General features: G+C 37.7%; 1 protein-coding gene across 5 annotated transcripts in view; it reads right to left on the minus strand.

Moving 5' to 3' along the window:
• The window catches only part of GRM5 (glutamate metabotropic receptor 5), a 543,349-nt gene that overhangs the window by 344,715 nt on the left and 180,632 nt on the right, over window positions 1–18,002 (minus strand). The gene's annotated exons all lie outside the window — the stretch shown is intronic.

The following is an 18,002-nucleotide window of genomic DNA, read 5'->3' on the forward strand; positions in this document are numbered from 1 at the left end:
CTGGTAAATGAGGTATTTTTCTTGCAAAGTATCTATTGGAGATATGGCTCAAATTTATAAATATGTGTGTTGAAGAAACTGACTGTAAGAATAAAAATTAAATTAATAGAATCATACTAAAAAGATAACAAATAATTTTCCTTTCTCTGACATTCGTTTCCTTTTTTCCATTGTACTCTTACTTCTCCCACCATAATCAGACCCTCATTATTCCCTTCATAGCAACTTACTTGGGAACATACCTCTTATCATCTCCTATGTCTCATTTTGAGGGGGGGGGTCTTACTTCTTATTATGCTCTTTCATGTGTAGCTCAGATGGCTCACATGTCCCCACTTATTTACTTTTATTCATGATGTTCTTTCTACTTGGAATACCCTTTTCCCATTTCTTTATGTTGAAATCTTACCCATTCTTTCTGGTTCAACTCAATTGCCCAGACTGTATGTAACTTACTTAGGATATAGACCACATCTTCTCCATAGCGCCACCTAGCGATGTTTGTGGAACAAAACTGACATACTCCACCATGCTTTACAAGGATTAATTAATTACGTACAGGTATGATACTAGGCACGTGGTAGACTCTAGATATTTACACATTTTAGCCTAGTGATCTATTTTATAATACTGAAGAGCATAATTTTTGTTACTTATAATTGCTAGAAAAGTTTATAATTGTAGTTCCTTCACTTTTTTTTTTTTTTTAACCATGCAGGATCTTAGTTCCTCCACCAGGGATCAAACCCACGCCCCCTGCAGTGGAAGCGCAGAGTCTTAACCTCTTAACCACCGGACCGTCAGGGAAGTCCCTCCTTCACCTTTATGACAAGGCTGATCATACTAATGATTTATTTGATATTGAGAATTTGATTAAAACTATAACCCATGATATTAATATTTTTTTTTTCCTTAGGAAAACATAATCCACTTCATATAATGTGTTTCATTAGGGGACTTCTAAGGAGATTTCCCAGAGTCAGATAATGAGTTATGGTGCTAAGTATGATAATGTATTAGACTTAATTTGAAATATAAATTCTGTATTCTATATTCTGTACATATATTTATCTTACTTGCTTTATATATTTATTTATTATATTTCGGATATATTTGTATATGCTATTTTCCAAAACTGTAAGCCCCTTGAGAGTACTACATGCACTTATTTAACTATGTATCATCACATAATAGTTATTCAGGGATTTCTTGAATAGAAAATATGGTACAGAAAGATAAGAGTAAAATTTTGGAAGAGTTAATTTATTTGCTCAAATACAATCATCAAGTGGATGCTAAAAAATGTAAAAACTACTCTTTCAGAAAGTATTCACTTTAGGAAATTTAATTCACTTAAAAAAAAAGCTATTGAGCTTGGCCTTCCATATTAGAGCTTTTTTCCCTTTTATTTGATCCAAACTGTCTTTTTTTTCAAAAAGGAGATTAAGATTCTCAATATAAATAATAATTTATAAATACATTCCAAATGGCTTTTACTCCTAATATCCTGTTGCTATTATAAACAGTGTATTTTGTTGACAACTACTAGTGAAGAAAAATGCTGCCATTTCTCATTGGAGTTACTGCCTGGCATGATACCATCCCCCTAAAATATGTGTGGGTAGGATTAATCAGTCAGTGTAATCACCACTTCCCATCCTTTCATGGGGCCATAAACGTTCATCAAGGGATCTTAGCCAAAACTGCCCATATTGAGTGTGCTGTATCTTAGTCAATCTAGTGGTTAGTTAAACAGCCAGGAGGGAGAAAACCCAGAGAGAGAAACACATCTTCTTATTTTATTACTATCTCTTTATAAAGATGTTTCCCTTTTCAAAAATGTATGTCTTTTCCCAATATAGCCACATGTACAAGGAGTATGGCAATTTCAAACTCTATATTGCATTCATTTGTTTACATTTACTTCCTGGCACTAGACAACAAAGTTCTTCAATGTAGGTGTTTCTATCCTCACAACAAAACTATATATAAATATATCATATACTCTCATCAAGACTCCACTCCATTACGGCAAATGCCTTTGCCATGAAAATCTTTGCTAACAAACAGATTTCCAAGTTTTGGTTCCTTTTTTTTTTTTTTTTCCCCCAAATCTTACCCTTGAGTTTTTCTATGACATGACCCACATAGCAGAGTACTCAGTGTGAGGCAGGACATTATTGAATCTCATCCGGGGTGTTTTATTATTGGAAGTACTAGAAGGATTTCATTTAGCGAATTCACTTTAGGCATTACACCAGGCATGGAGTATGTAAGCAACATTCAATCAACACTCCAATAGTGAATTCAGAAAAATAAAGCTAGTAGAGCATAACTTAGTAACTTAGATTTTGGACTACATATAAAAATATTATTTATGGGAATACTAACCGGGGATATAAGATATTGTCAGAAAAGTAAGCGCCAAGTGCATTACTGAGTGGTATACTATGTTGCTGAATTTTTCTTTTGGCTACCAGGAATGGGGCTAGAAAAAGAAGTCTGATCTTCAGAGCAAAGGTACAAGTTGACCATTCAAATTCATACATGGCAGATAACATGAAATCAAATCAATGAAGTAAAAATATATGAGAGTTATAACTGTCACCCATGTTGATTACAGCAAGTATGAGTGTCATCTTTGGTTCTGTAATGTAGGTTGCTGAACCTTGGAATCAAAAGTTGTGATATCTAGTCCCTCCAATAACTCTAGTTCATACAATTGGGTTGAACTGAGATAGACAAAACTGAAAGAGAAATAAGTTTTGAGAAAAAATCAAGTTTTAGAATTTATTTTTAATTTACTTTTAAATTTCTGCCAAGTAGAAATGCCAAATCGGAAATTGAATAAGGACATTCTGGCTCAGAAAATAGAAGTTAAAATTGGAACTATTTGGGATCATCAGAATATGGATAGCAACAGTAATAGATCAAAGTGTAGGATGTGAAAGACGAGAGCTCTGATTATACCCTAAAGAATTCAAATATTTATGCATTAGTTGAGAAGGCAAAGCTGACAAAGACAATGGAGAAGAAGAAACCAAGAGAACGTATTGTTATGGGAACGAAAATAACAACGTGCTTTTACTTTCTTTTGGACATAAACAGTGTGACTATTAAAAAATCCACTGATTTTGGCAACACAGTCAAAGCCATAAAGGAGTAGGCTGTGTGTAATAGGAGTCAGAGAGTGAAGACAGTAGATTTGTACAACTTTTTTTGAGAGTTGTTTGGCAGTGAAGAAGAGCCAAGAAGTATGATGGTAATTGGAAGAGAATGTGGAAATCACAGGAGGGATTTTGTTTGCTTATTTCTAGAGAGGGGTACCTTAGGGAAAGTGCTTAGACCAGAACATGGGGCAGAGTAAGCACTCACAGTACCTGATAGTTTTAATCACCATCATCATCATCAACAACATTTATCTAGATCTTGTGGAATTAACTGGTAAAAGGTTAATAATATGTACCAAGTACTGTACTAGTCACTTCAAATAAAAATAGTCATAATAGTAACTCTTACTATTATTATTTAAACCAACCAATCCTATGAGGTAGCTATTATTTTCCACATTTATAAACAGAGAGTTTATGCTGAGAGAATTTGCCAAATAATTGATAGCTAGTGAGCAGAAGAGCTGAAATTTCATCTTTCATCTGTTAAATTTCAAAGCCCATGCTCTTTTCCTACAGTAGATTATTACCCTTGAAGCACTGAGAGAGAATTGCTCAATTTAGTTCTGTGGTTCTTCCAAAGGTGCTCGCCCACCACTAAGTATTTCATTTGAATCCAATGCCAGATACTACCAAATTGAATTCATCTAAGCAAACATAGTATTTAACAAATAAGTTTTTTGCCCAATTACTAGAAATATTATAGACATGTGTGGTTTAGCACTAAATGATCCAATCCATATCATTACTGAGAATTGACATTTAAACATCAGAGTCTTCCTACAAAATATACAATGCTTAACTGTAGCTTATCTATAGACAAAGACCTGTAAAATTAAGAGGAGGCTTTCGGAAACAGACACGCCATACACCTGTTACTAATTACCTAAATCTTCACTGTGGAGGGAGGAAGGACTTCAGAGGGACAGCGGGAATGGAAAAACTTGATTTTTATATTTAAAATTATACAGTATTTTAATTATTAAAATACTTGTTACTATAGCTTAAATTGAGAGCTGCAAAGTGAAAACATATCACTTTATTAATCTTCTTAAAAAAATGGTGTTTTTGCCTTGATTCTTTCTGGCTATTCTTCCTAAAGGAAAATAAAAAGTTGAGACAGAAGCTATGACCCAAATTCCCACTCTAACCCTCCAGGATTCAACTTCCTCTGCTTTCTTTGTAAGCTGTCAACTTCAGAGCTGAAACCTGCTGCAGTGCATGTCTCATTAAGAGAGATTCCATTTCCACAGAAAGGACAAATCTCTGTACGGAACTGTGTGTCAACGGGTCGGGTAGGTTGGTGAGTTTTTCACTGCGCCTCTGTTTTATCTCACTAGTCACCTCTGATCCTCGATTCTAACTGGATCTAATGACAACACAGAAATTCACTCATCACCAGCTGAAAGCAGAAAATCCTTTGCCGCACAGCCAAAACCGCTCACACTTGACAGCCTTTGCTCAACAGAAGTAACTTCTTTGACGGCAGCTCGTGGCCTCTGCCACAACCTTCTCCAGTTGAGATCTGCACTGTGTGCGTTCTGTGGTTGCTAGAATCCCTCTGGAAGAACTCAGTGACTACCACAGTACTGAGAGGAGGAACTCATTTTGGAAATATCTGTCTGGACCATCATTCACTGGAGGATTCAGAAATGAGTAGAAGGAACTGAAGTGTAGTGTAATGGCTGTGCTGTTGTTACTGTTGCCAAATTCTGAGCTCCATTCAGGAGGGGGTCATCCATGCTGTGTTCTAGGATTATGGCCTTAGTGACTGTCATCTGTAGATAAGACCTCTGCTGTCCAATATGGCAGCCATTGGGCATATGTGGCAAATAAGCATTTGACATGTAGCTAATTCAAACTGAGACACTGTTGGCATAAAAACAAAATAGATTTCAAAGACAGTATGAAAAAAACAATGTAAAATATCCCATTAATATTTGATAATATTGATTATGTGTTGAAATGACAAAGTTTTGGATGTACTGGGGTAAATAAAATGTGGTTTAAAAATTAATTTCACTTTTTACCCTTTCTTAAAATCACACACATGGCTAGAATTATATCTTTATTAGAGAGTACTGAATTATACATATAAAGAGAAGATTTATATCCTATACATTTCAGGGTAGAATGTAAACTTCTTAGGACACTCTATGACATCCAGGACTTTTATTATCTATCATCTAGGCTCTTTCTCCAGCCTCACTGCTTGTCTTTTCTTTATGTATTGAATACATGGCACATTCTTCAGCCATACCAAAGAATATACAGTCCACCAAATACACCATGCTTTTTCACATCTCTAAATTTCACAACACTCCTTGTTCTTGAGATGTTCTTCTGTTTAATTCCTGCTCATACTTCGAGACTCAGAGGAAAAGTGACAGAATTCTCTAGCGCCCTAATTCAAAGTAGATATCCTCTACTGTTCTCTCATTGCCAACCCTCACTTCAGTGTCAAAAGATTTTTCATGTTTTATTGTAATTATTTATTAGTTTGACTTTCTACGAGGCTGTGAGCTAATCAACAAAAGGGATCACATCTTAATGAATTACCCTTTTTTCTCCAGAGCCTTGGTGGCCTAAGTATTTGTTGAATAAATGCACTTTAGAAGATGAGTACTGACTTTTTCCACCAGCTTTATAAAGATATAATTGACATATAACATTGTGTAAATTTAAGGTGCAAATGTGATGATTTGATATACATATTTATTGTGAAATTATTACCACAGTGAGGTTAGCAAACCTATCCGTCACTTCACATAGTTATCTGTTTATTTGTGGTGAGAATTTTTATGATCTACTCTCTTAGCAACTTTCATGTGTACAATACAGTACTGTTAACTACAGTCATTGTGTTGTATATGATATTCTTAGAACTTATTAATCTTATAAGATGAAGTTTGTATGTTTTATTGTTTTTTGTTTTTTTTCTGAGTTTGCCCTGAAGCTTTTTTTTTTTTTTTAACATCTTTATTGGGGTATAATTGCTTTACAATGGTGTGTTAGTTTCTGCAGTTTGTATGTTTTGACCAACAACTCTCCATTTTCCCCACGTTCCCAGCCCTGGGCAACTCCCCAATTTACTCTTTGTGTCTATAAGCTTGGCTTTTTTATTCCACAAAGAAGTGAGATCATATGTATTTGTGTTTTTCTGCTTGACTTATTTCTCTTAGCATAGCCCTCAAGGTTCATTGACTTGTCATTCATAAATTATTATTGAGCAGTGACTATGAATAGCTGTGCAAAGAAGCTCTGGTATGGAAGCTACTCTGCATTCATTGTGACCCAAAAGGGCTAGAACTGGACTTAGATAAGACCTGAGGAAGGGCAGCACAGTTTAGTAACCTGTGCCTTGGACAGAGTGAGGAGATAGTGCTTGAAATCTTGTTCTTCAACTTATCACCTGCATGGTCTCTGTGAATTTGTCTCTTTATCTATAATATAATATACACAGGATCCACAAAGTGGGATTTTAGATCTGCCTCCTACATTGTTTTATTAAGTTGTAATAATTATAGAGTTTTAGCCATTTTATTCATTTTTCTTACAGGTGCTTGCTCAAATTTCAATTTTCTGTTTCTCAATATATACTCCATTTCAAATTCCATTTTCCGTTTCTCAATATACATTCCATTCCAAATTTCATCACTGAATCTTGTGGATAATTCCCAAGCTAAGTTTTCTTTGTAAAATTAAATATGTTTCAAGAGTCAGAAATTCTACTTAATGCAGAGTTACTGGAAAGGTGTTAGGTAACATTATGAAAACTAGTCTTCACTAAAGTGGGAAATTCTGCTACTTATGTAACTATTCCTCATTCAGTCATCTGTTCCACCTAATTTCTCAGACATTATATTAAGTATCAGCTGGTCTTTTGAGATATTCCACCCTTTGTAAGATCTGCTTATTCTGATCAAGATTTTATTTTCCTCCTCCAGTTACTCATGTCCATTTGTTAAAAGATTACAATAATGGCAATAACTTTCCACCAGACACAAGACATGCATTTCGACCATATGTATCAAGCCAAAGAGAACAAAACTCACTAAATATATTTCTAAAAGAATTAAAAATTTTACTGATAATAATTGGAACCCTGTGGGGAAGAAATGTACAGTTCCTTGTTAATTAGAGTCACCAATTATTGTTTTGTTTTGTTTGTTTGCTTTTTTTTTTTTTTTAAATACCAAAAATTCCCAAGGAGTATCTGTTCTAAAGCAAGGGCAAAAATCTCCTGGCCTGGGTCCACAAGGGTTGTGATTTTAGCTCTCTTCTAGAAAGAAGTCCAATTTCAAGCATTTGTATGTTGACTCCAGGGTTTTATATACTGATAAATGCTACTAAAACTCTTGCTTAATCTGAGGAAAAAAGGGGGTAGTTGGAGGAAGATTGACCTGTTTACTAGTTTCCTAATCTTAGGCAGTTTCCATTGATCCCAGATTCAATACCTTTAAGAGGAATCCCACTCAATGTCCAAGAATTTATTGAAATGAATAAAAAAATAAAAACTATATAAGGCTGGAGGAGGGGACAGGTACATAAATAAATATGTCAGTTAATATAATATTAATAAGCATATAGAGGGGGCTGATATAAGAATGTCTGTATATATATAATGATAGGCATTTTTATATATGTTTGTATATGTAAGACAGATATTCATATCCATATATGATATACACACACACGTACATATGTATACATATATATGTATATAACATAATAAAGGTACAAAGTACTGGTTGGACATCAGTGTTAGAATTCAAAGGAAGGAAAAATTGCTTCTAATTGGACACAGGTGATGAGACCTATATACTACGCATTCTTTTACACCTTCTGTTTCCCTCTTCAATGATGTCTGGGTAATTTTAATTTTTATATTTGAATGGCAAATAGCTTAGTTATGCCCTATTTCAAAGGGCTAGTTTAGTCAAGTGAAGTAGATGTTATCAAGCTTTTCTCCACCTGCCCCACATGATTATGAGAAGTATCTTAGCCTCGGTCCTGCATAACGCAAGGCTGAGGGAAACAAAGAGTGAGAGGGAAGGAGAGGAAGCTAATAAAAGAGTGGGTCACTGAGGCTGTTTGCTCATTTCATGGGACCATCTTTCAGAGGTCATAAAGACTGATTCTCAAGGCTGTGTTCAGGAGGAAGGGAGGAGAATATGTCCTCAGTCTCTTACTTGCCAATGGTTAAAGACTGCCTCCACAGGGCATTATTTCCCATATTCTTTCTTATCATGAATTGGCTCCACGCTGCCTTAGCAAGGTAGCTCCTCAGGAGATAGTCAGAGGTGGGTACAGCAGACAGGAGCCAAGGCACTACTGAGCTGCACCCATGTGCAATTATTTCAAGTCCACGTAAAGTTGGTCACTGCATCATTGGCCGAGAGTAAAACAAAGAACAAAGACCTAGAAATCAGCGAAGTCAAGATGTGAAGTGATATCTTAAGTGATATCTGATACAGGAGAGGGAAAACACTGGTGTTATTTAAACTATTTGCAAATGCCTCTGTTTCTTAGCTTTTGACAAGGAGTTTACTTGACTCCCATGATATGAAGGACATCTGGTGGTAAATGTTTAACGACTACCTCTCTGGAGAGGGTGTGTGTGTGTGTGTGTGTGTGTGTGTGTGTGTTACAAATTTTACTGATTATAAAATAGAGTAGCTTACAATTTAGAAATAACAAAATATACAATCCTCTTTATTATAAAATGTCTTCACTGAATTTTGCCAAAATCTTCTGTCAGTAGCCAATGTATGGTTACAATTGACTAATCAGTGTATTTCTGACATGAATGGTGACTGAAATTTTTATATATGTTAAGATGTTTGATGAAAGTGAAACCAAATAAGTTGTATGTCAGAACTTGGCTCACCAATCAATGATACAAGTAACTCCTTTGCTAAATTGGAAAATAGTTTCAAAAACTAGAATATTCCTTTATATTCTTATATTGTGCTATTCCCAAGATGGTTACAGACATGACACACTTCTATGTTTAATCTGAATTAACATTTTCTTCATCACTTTCTTAAGTCTAGACAATAAAAATCAAGTCTTGATTTTTAGCGTGCCCATTTCCATGGTGTAAATATTCCCACTATGACTAATTTCAAGCTACCAATGGTAGGTGACTGAACATGGAGCTGGAAAAAGATGCACAATGGCTTACCAATATATAGTCTATTGACCATATAAATACTATGGCTGTAAATAGCTTAAAGAGTACAGAAGACAGTAAAATGTGGTCAAATCATTAGTAATAATGTTTTTAATTAGAATTTTCTGATATTTTACTTCTTTAAAATAATTTATGTAATATAACTTAATGTTTAATAATGGCCATGCTCAACAAAAGGCTACTGCAAATTTAACAATTCTCTTGTGCATATTTTCACGAGTTATTGCCAGCACCAACACTAGACTATGCCAATAGAATCTCCTAAGATTCTGCTAGCCAATATCTGTCATATTTTCAGTTACTCTATGGCTTTTAAAGGGCCACTGTGCTTACAGTGGCAATAATAGAGACTTCCTTTGTAAAAAGATCCAGTACAATAAAGGTGAAAGTCTGATGGTGGAGAGAAGAAGATTATATCACTTCTGACTGAATATGTCAGGAGAATGCCTGTGCATAAAGTAGAATTTTAAGTTTGGACTTGCAAAAGGAGTGGATTTTGGCAGTCAGGAGATGGCATTCCAGATGGAGCACACAGAATGACACAGGCAGGCTGAGGTGGGTAAATGTGTGGTGAAGATCCAGTCTTCCCACCGCAGAGGCTATAAGAAGGGAGGACCAGAAGTAGGCTAGGATCGCAATGGGGAAGACCCTATTTTATCCGATAAAGAGGTACATTAGAAGGGGTTTGTGAAAGTAGTGACATTACGTGAACTGCACTTAAGAAAGAGTATTCTAGCAATAATGAGACAAGAGAGTGGAGTGATGGTCCAGAGAGAAACAACAGAGTTTTATAATTACAAATTTAGTAGTAATAAGGGACTGAATTAGGATAGGGACAATGGAAGCAAAGACATGATAGTATGCAGGGCCACTCGGTAATATTGCTCAGAGAGTATTGACATTCACATGGAACACAAAGTGAATGATGGTCTTTGGAATTATGCTTTGTGGTCTTTAAGACAAAACACTGACACATTATTACTTCATGTGAGATCAGATAAGAGAGAAAGCAGGAAGCTTAGTTTGGAGGTTAATGAGGCAGTCCAGGTGAGAAACGATGGTAACTTGAAAGTGGTGGCGGTGGACATTACATCCTACACGGACTGTTCAGTTTTGGTCATGATCCCAGAGCACTGTTTGCCCTTGTTATGGGTCGAATTGTGGCTTCCCAAAGTTTATATGTTGAAATTCTAACCCCCAGTGCCTCAGAATGTTACTGCATTTGGAGATAGGACCTTTTAAGAAGCAATTAAGGTAAAATGAGGTCATGTGGATGGATGGTCCCAAATCCATTATGACCAGTATTCTTTTAAGAAGAGGAGATCAGGACATAGACATGCACAGAGGGAAGAACATGTGAGGACATGGGGAGAAGACAGGCATCCACAAGCCAAGGAGTAAGGTCCTAAGAAGGAACCAACCCTGCTAACACACTGATCTTAGATTTCTAGTCTCCAGAACTCTGAGGAAATACATTTCTGTTATTTAAGCCACCCAGTTTATGGTTCTTTGTTGTGGTTGTCCTAGCAAATTAATACAGCCCTCTGAAGCTTACCAAAACTTCCAGTCATGAAAGGTACCCAAATTCTTAGGCAAGATAAAAATGACTATAATTTTGTTGTCAGAGGCATCATAGTATCTGGAAAAGACACTGGCCTTTGCAATATAGATGGAATTTGAATCTTGCATCTGCAGATTCCTGGATAGATGAGCCCAGACAACTCAGAGCATATGAGCCCAGAGCATAGCAGATTTCCTTCTTTTTCTATGCTCTGGAATAATTAAAGTAACATTGAGGTTTTCTGATCTTTAAAAGTTGGTTAGCATTCCCCTGTGAAATTATCTGGCCTGGTGCTTTTCTGTAGTGGAACTTTTAAACTTCTTTATTTCCTCTATGACCCTTGTTCTATTTAGACTTGCTGTTTCTCTGAGCTTCAGTTTTTAAAATCACATCAGGTGTGGTAGGACAACCACCAGCCCAATGTCTGGCCCAAAATAGGTACTCAACAAAAGTTACTTCCTGTCCTAGCTCTTTCTTAGTTTTTTTGTTTTTGTTTGTTTGTTTTTTGTTCCTAATAGGCAGTCACAAAACAGGCCTTAAGAAAATGGCACTAAAGTTAGATTAAGTTTAAGTCCCATTTGAATTAATCAAACCTGGCTCAAATTCTGGCTCCATCTCTCATTTATTTCAGTACTTGGGCAAGTTGCTTAGTCTTTCTAAGCCTTTGTTAACTTATCTATAAAATTTTTATACAGTGGTTATAAGGATTAAATGTGATTTTGCATGTGAAATTCTAAGAACAAAGTTTGGCACATAAAAAAGCCTCAACAAGGGCTTCCCTGGTGGCACAGTGGTTGAGAGTCCGCCTGCCGATGCAGGGTACACGGGTTCGTGCCCCGGTCCGGGAAGATCCCACATGCCGCAGAGCGGCTGGGCCCACGAGCCATGGCCGCTGAGCCTGCGCATCCGGAGCCTGTGCTCCACAACGGGAGAGGCCACAACAGTGAGAGGCCCGCATACCAAAAAAAAAAAAAAAGCCTCAACAAGTATTGCTATTATTAATCATACACAGTTTTATAAGTTCTTTTTCTATAAGTTCTGTTTTTTTACATGCTAGTATTTGCCATCACTGTCTATGACCAGCTCCTCTTAATAGAAACTCTCCCTGTGTTGTTGCCTCTATTCTCAATTCTTCAGCTAACACTTACGGCTCCCAATTTATACCACCAGTTAGATACCTGGAAAATGTTCATTCAACTATTGCCAAGCATTCTTCTAAGAAATGTAAAACTAAAGCTGCTCGTTAGATAGGGTGGTACACTGAGTGTTCAGTAGTACTGCTACAAAGTAACATTTTAATGTTTCTTAAGAACATAATCCCTATTGCCCATGTAGGCACCTCAAAGAGCAAATTAGAACAGTCAACAGGGAACTTAATAGCTAAAGCATCTTGACTGGATTTACCCAGTGTTTTAATAAAATCACTCATGGTCCAATTCTCTTGTCCTCATTTTGCTGCTAATGAAATCCCAGGATAGTACCAAAGTGTTGGCGTCTTTCACTCAGTTGCACTAATGTCTGCTCTCTTCCCCACACTCTAATCCTTTAATCATACCTTTGGGATACTACAGTGTAGTAAACCATTTGGGAATACCTAACACACAGGAATAGCAAATTACTCTCTGAAGCACATAGAGGCCGCCAGCGTGGCTTATTTCCTCTCTGTCCCTCAAGAGAACTTTGAAACTTCCCAGGCCTCCAGGCAGCATTTCTGGCTGAGAAAAATCCCTGATATGGGAGTCCTTTCTATTCCTAACGTTTCATTGAAAAAGTGAGTCCGTTTTAGAAATAATCCTAGGATTCATGACTATGTTGGGTCATGAACTCATGGAATTGTAGGCCAGCTATGAAAAAAAGGAAATGACCATGGTCATGTTTTAAGTTTAATAAGAACCTAATCTTGTTGCTACAAACATGGTATCTGTCCAGCTTCCAAGAAGCGCCTTAGTGCCATGTCTGTGCATGGTCCCTTTTCCTGGCAATAGATTCCCCTGCCTCTCTGTTTATTTGAGATAAGTATACAGTCTACTTTACACTTACAGCTCTTCAACCCCCTGGCCTCGGTGATTAGCCTAAAGGGGTGAAATGTTACCTAAACTGTTTTTTTTTTTGGTTGTATTTTTTTTAATTCAAGCTAATATAGGGAATCTCTTTATTCTCTGCAAAAATGTGAGCCAAGAGTAGTCAGCAGCTATGGTTCTAGACTCATGAAAAAATGAAAAGAAAGAACAATGCCCCCATGAAAAGGAGAGGAATTAAGAGGTGAAGGGAACGGATCTGTCTATATTGGGCTCCTGGTTGTATTTGTTAGTTTCTCCTACTACATTCCTGGCTTTCACCATTACTTAAATAAATTCCCATTATTGGTTAAGCTAGTTTGACTTCAATTCCAATCTGTTTATAATGATAGTGTCCTAACTGGTATTCTAATCAAAGTAAGGAACAAGTATAAGATAAAGGAATAAATGATTTCACAGAGGTATTAGAACGTTAGTTAAGCCACAAAGGAAGGGTAGAGACAGCCAATAGTTTAGTAGATTATAGAGAATTCCACATATGAAACAGAACCTTATATGGAGTTGAAGGGAGGGACAATGGAGATGAATAATGTTTGTAGTTGTCATCAGGTTTTTCTGAATCACAGGGGTCTATATGGGTTAACAATGGGATAAAGCCCTAAAATACAGAAAGGTTTCAAGCTAATGCAGCAGACAGCAAAACCATTTTACATATCAAGCAGGAAAGTTCCAGAATAAAAATTGTATTAAATTATTATTTTTTTTTGTCCTGGAAGAGGTATGTAGTAATGATTGGAGGTGAGAATAGTGAGAGATCTCATAAGAAGTTACTGAAGAAATCAACTGTGAGATGACAAGGGCCTGAAATAGGACACAGGCAGCAGAAATGAAGAAGAATAAGGCAATTCTAAGAAGAAAACAGTGTTTGGCATCATAGAGGGTGGTGGAGCACAGATCAGACTCCAGAGTGCAAAAGTTAAGGTGAGGGCTTCCCTGGTGGCGCAGTGGTTGGGAGTCCGCCGGCCGATGCACGGGACACGGGTTCGTGCCCTGGTCCGGGAAGATCCCACATGCCACGGAGCGGCTGGGCCCGTGAGCCATGGCCACTGAGCCTGCGCGTCCGGAGCCTGTGCTCCGCAATGGGAGAGGCCACAACAGTGAAAGGCCCGTGTACCGCAAAAACAAAACAAAACAATACAAAACAAAGCTAAGATGAGGAATAGGAGGTACAGAGAGCCTTTACAGACTGAAAATTCTAGTATACGGGGTTGAAGTAGGAGGTAACCAATCTAAATTAGGTAAATCGACACTAGCATATTAGGGAAGCTTTCATCCGTGTGATATTTTCATTCGTCAGCGTAATATAAAATGCTATTTACTAAAAAGAATGTACAGAGATTAAACCAATGGTTATAATTTTAAACTAAATGACTTCACCTGCATTTTACTGGCAGTTAAACATATTGTAACTCCATAATAACCATGGGAGAATGAGGATGATTACATCCAATATACACATAAACTGAAGTTCAGAAGACTTCAATAATTTGCTGAAGATCACAAAACTAATAAATATTAGGAATCGAAATTAGGATTCTGGAACCTATCTACACTACTTCCATTTCACCACACAGAAACTTATAAATCCAATTACCATTTTGCTATTAGGAATACCTACATTATCACTTAGAAGAAAAATGAGAAGGACAGAAAGGAAGAAATTAACTTTATTTAGCATTGTCAGGGTATTCCTGGAAATCTTTGTGAGACTAATGAGAGCTACATGTTCTAGAAGATAGTGTATTATCATATATGCAAAGAATAATGAGAAATAAAATTAATAGCCAAGGAAGAAAAGTATGTCATGATATGGGAAACAATGCACAAACAATATGATGAAATAAATTCAGTCATCCAAGAATTATAATACAGAGAAATTATAGAAATCAGGGATAATTTAAAATTTGCATTTTATCAAACTGAGTCTTCTAAATGGTAAATTCATGATAACTTAAGGTGAAGCTGCAATGTTTTTCTCCTTCAAAACCTCTATATTTTAGGACTTCTCTGGTGGTCCAGTGGATAAGACTCCGTGCTTCCAATGCAAGGGGTGCAGGTTAATCCCTGGTTGGGGAACTAAGATCCCACATGCTATGCAGAGTGGCCAAAAAAAAAATAATAATAATTAAAAAAAAAAAAACCTCTGTATTTTATAAGACCAGAAACCATAAAATTCCTAGAAGAAAACACAGGCAGTATGCTCTTAGACATTAGTCTTAGCAATATTTTTTTTTGGATCTGTTTCTTCACAGAAGGAAAACAAAAGCAAAAATAAACAAATGAAACTTCATCAAACTAAACAGATTTTGCACAGTGATGGAAACTATCTACAAAACAAAAAGGCTGCCTACTGAATGGGAGAATTTATTTGCAAATGATATATCCATTAAGGGGTTAATATCTAAATTATATCAAAAACTCACATAATTCAATATAAAAAAAACAATCAGATTAAAAAATAGGCCAAGGACCAGAACAGACATTTTTCTAAGGAAGATATGTAGATGGCCAACAGACACATGAAAAGGTGCTCAGCATCACTCATCATCAGGGAAATAAAAATCAAAACCATAATGAGATAATCACCTCACACCCATCAGAATGGCTACTATCAAAAAGACAACAAATAACAAGTGTTGGCAAGGATGTGGAGACAAGGGAACCCTCGTACACCGCTGGTGGGACTGTAAATTCCTGTAGCCACTATGGAAAACCATATGGAGGTTCCTCAGAAAATTAAAAACAGAACTACCAGATCATCTAGCAATTCCACTTCTAAGTATTTATCTGAAGAAAACAACAAAAAAATTCAAAAAGATACATGCATCTCTATATTTTTTTGCAGCATTCTTTATAATAGCCAAGATATAGAAGCAATCTAAGTGTCCAGCTATAGATGAATGGATAAAGAAGAAGATATACCCACACACATACACACACACACACACACACACACACACACACACACACACACACGCATGCATACATGCTGAAATACTACTCACGATAAAAAAGAAAGAAAAATTGCCATTTGCAACAACGTGGATAGACCTAGAGGTCTAAGTGAAATATATCAGGCAGAGAAAGACAAATACCATATGATTTCATGTACATGTGGAATCTAAAATGCAAAACAAATGAACAAACAAAACAAGGGAGAAACAGACTAATAGATATAGAGAAAAACTAGTGGTTGCCAGAGGGGAGGCAGTGGAATGTTGGGCAAAATAGGTGAAGGAGATTAAGAGGTACAGACTTCCAGTTATAAAATAAATAAGTCATGGGGATATAAGGTATAGTATAGGGAATACAGTCAGTAATTTGTAATAACTTTCTATGGTGACAGATTGTTACTAGACTTATTGTGGTGATCAAGATGTAATGTTAAGTCACTATGTTATACACCTGACACTAATATTTTTATATCAACTATACTTCAATTTAAAATGAAAGAAAAAAAGCACCTCTATATTTTAAATGGGAAATCTTTTAGAATAGAACAAAATAATTTCATGTTAATTATATTCTGAATATTAATGAAAGCAAAATAGACCATATAAAATATTTTAAGATAATCAGATCTATCTTTACAGGACAAGGCATACTATTACAGTGTTTTAATCTTTTGTTGTTGTTGTTGCAGTACGCGGGCCTCTCACTGTTGTGGCCTCTCCCGTTGCGGAGCACAGGCTCCGGACGCACAGGCTCAGCGACCATGGCTCACGGGTCCAGCCGCTCCACGGCATGGGGATCTTCCCGGACTGGGGCACGAACCCGTGTCCCCTGCATCAGCAGGCGGACTCTCAACCACTGTGCCACCAGGGAAGCCCCAGTGCTTTAATCTAAAAACCTTCCATTAAATGACAGTAAGCTGAAAGATGGACAGATCAGAAATTAAACAGTAAGTATTTACTGAGCATTTATATTGGGAGGCCCTGGGCACTGAGATGCATATACAGAAAGTTGAGACAGCCCATGACTATGAGAAGTCTACATTAAAGTAAAAAAAGAAAGAAAGAAAAGCTCACTTAAAAATGGAAATAATAGGGAGGTAGGAGAAGATGGTGGAAGAGTAAGATGCGGAGATCATCTTCCTCTCCACAGATACATCAGAAATACATCTACATGTGGAACTGCTCCTACAGAACACCTAATGAATGCTGGCAGAAGACATCAGACCTCCCAAAAGGCAAGAAACTCCCCACGTACCTGGGTAGGGCAAAAGAAAAAACAGAGACAAAAGAATAGGGACAGGACCTGCACCAGTGGGAGGGAGTTGTGAAAGAGGAAAGGTTTCCACACACTAGGAAGGCCCTTCGCGGGCGGAGACTGCGGGAGGTGGAGGGGGGAAGCTTCGGAGCCACGGAGGAGAGCACAGCAACAGGGGTGCGGAGGGCAAAGCGGAGAGATTCCCGCACAGAGGATCAGGGCTGACCAACACTCACCAGCCTGAGCAGCTTGTCTGCTCACCCGCCGGGGCAGGTGCGGGCTGGAAGCTGAGGCTCAGGCTTCGGTCAGATCCCAGGGAGAGGACTGGGGTTGGCAGCCTGAACACAGCCTGAAGGGGTTAGTGCACCACGGCTAGCCGGGAGGGAGTCCGGGGAAAAGTCTGGACCTGCAGAAGAGGCAAGAGACTTTTTCTTCCCTCTTTGTTTCCTGGTGCGCAAGGAGAAGGGATTAAGATTGCTGCTTAAAGGAGCTCCAGAGACGGGCGCGAGCCGTGGCTAACAGCGCGGACCCCAGAGACGGGCATGAGACGCTAAGGCTGCTGCTGCGGCCACCAAGAAGCCTGTGTGCGAGCACAGGTCACTCTCCACACCTCCCTTCTGGGGAGCCTGTGCAGCCTGCCACTGCCAAGGTCCAGTGATCCAGGGACAACTATCCCGGGAGAACACAGGACGCGTGTGAGGCTGGTACAACATCACGTTGCCTCTGCCGCAGGCTCACCACGCATCCGTACACCTCCCTCCGCCCGGCCTGAGAGAGCCGGAGCCCTC

Source organism: Lagenorhynchus albirostris, chromosome 9 (assembly GCF_949774975.1).
Source record: "Lagenorhynchus albirostris chromosome 9, mLagAlb1.1, whole genome shotgun sequence".
Lineage (NCBI taxonomy): Eukaryota > Metazoa > Chordata > Mammalia > Artiodactyla > Delphinidae > Lagenorhynchus > Lagenorhynchus albirostris.